The following is a 2,006-nucleotide window of genomic DNA, read 5'->3' on the forward strand; positions in this document are numbered from 1 at the left end:
AGCCCAGTCATGCTCTTCAGCAATAAGGCCTTTAGCCTTTCGCTGGATGTTCTTCATCTTCTTGTATTTCTCCTTCAGTTTTAAGTATTTTTCATCTTTGGTCCTGAATAAGGAAGGAGCTTTAGAAGATGGTGTCGCAGTCTTCTTTGATCTGCATTCACCTGCAAAATGTCCAAGCCGGTGACAGTTGTAGCAGACAGCTGAAGCCTTGTCTATTCTTTCAAACTTTGGCTTCTCCCTGAGGGATAGCTGAGGAGACCTACAGAAGTTGCTCTTACTGGCAAACCTCCTAAAAATTTAGTCAGGAGTGCCAGGGACTCATCAAAATCTGTTAAATCAGATTCTGGAATGTCTTTAGAAGAATCTATCTCCGGGATGACCACGGGAGGTAGAGAAGAAACGAAAGGGGTTGAAGAAGTTTCAACTGAAGAGGCTTCAGAGATCAAAGCTAGAGGAAAGCTTTTCATTTCCCTGGATTCTCTTACAAGATTCCTTTTCAATTGACGAGATTGCTCATGGTTAAGTAGAATCTCGTATAAGGTAGAAAGAGAAAGAGTAGACAATGTCATTTGACATCTTGAGACACATGGAAAAGGTGTCCCAAGACACAGGAAGGCATTCTAGAAACTTAGTCAAAGTTTCAGAATTAGAATATTCCCTTCCGACAGCCCTAAGATCAATAAGAAGTCAGTTAAATCTTTGATGTACTTCAGACAGCGTCTCAGACTTTCCATAGAGAAATCTTTCATACTGTCTTACTAGATTGATCTTTCTAGTCTCCTGAACCTGAGTGGTTCCTTCATATTAGACACATAGTATATCCCATACGAATTTAGAAGTTTTGAGTTTCATCACTGAGTGGTAGATCTCATCTGGAAGAGACATAGCTATTATAGACCGAGCATGCGTGTCTATAGCTATCTTCTTCTTGTCCTCATTGCTCCACTGATGTGGAAGCTTTGGAATCTGCCGTTCAGGAATCGCGGAAGTCGTAGCTGTTGCTGGAACAGCCGGAGCAATAGCAAATGGAATTTCAGGATCCACACCTTCCAGAAAGAGGGACATCTGGTTCTTCCAGAGACTAAAGTTGTCATGGACAAACCGGGACGGTTTGGCAAGAGAGCCATTATCTTTAGTGTGTGTTTTGCAATTTGTAAAGTCATTTGTAAGCAGTAAAGTTATCTTAAGAAGAGATAAACAAATACAAAAAAATAGCTAAACACAAGGAAAGAAAGAAAACACTGCTCTGATACCACTTGTTGGTCCCGTTAGGGTCTACAAGAAGAGAAACAGTTCGTAGAAGGGGGAATAAATACAAACATAATATTTTCAAATTTAAAATATATATTGATAGAGAAGATCAATACATAATTTACAAGATTGTTTGCGGAAAGATAAGGTAATAAAAACATATCTAAACAATCTTTGGTTACACACAAAGCTTTAGCAATTACAAGAAAAGAAGTTGCTAAAAGAAAGATCATTTACTTAAGCTAGAAGATGCTTGAAGTAAGAATTAGGTTAGAGAGAGAGATGCTCTCTCTCCATGGAGAAGAAACACTTCTATTTATACCCAATGCATTAAATGTCCATTTAATGCATTATGGTAGGTTTAGAGTGCGTGTCAAGCCTTAAGAGGAAGACTTGTCATTTGCTATAGTGAATAGTACAGAAGCACTATTTATGAGCAGACATCCTTACCTAAAGTTGGTGGACAAAGAGTCAACCAGTCGGCTCCGTACCGTACTAACTTTCGTAAGGGTATGGATTTTGTCCTTTGTGTGCATAAGGATAAGACAACAACAATTGTGCTAAGCAAGCTTCCTTTGATCGCTGAATGTTGGAATGACCTGAAGGTCTCATCATCTTTCGCTGAAGCTTGAGCAGTCTTCACACATGTGTAGACAGGCTTGTAATCACTGAATACCGCTTCGGATCACGTACTTGCCGGTCTCTAATCTTCAGTTTCAGTCTTCGACGTTTGTTGAAGGTTCTTTGGTGTGAGT

This window comes from Cynara cardunculus (assembly GCF_001531365.2).
Source record: "Cynara cardunculus var. scolymus isolate 2C chromosome LG 6, CcrdV1, whole genome shotgun sequence".
Classification (NCBI taxonomy): Eukaryota; Viridiplantae; Streptophyta; class Magnoliopsida; order Asterales; family Asteraceae; genus Cynara; species Cynara cardunculus.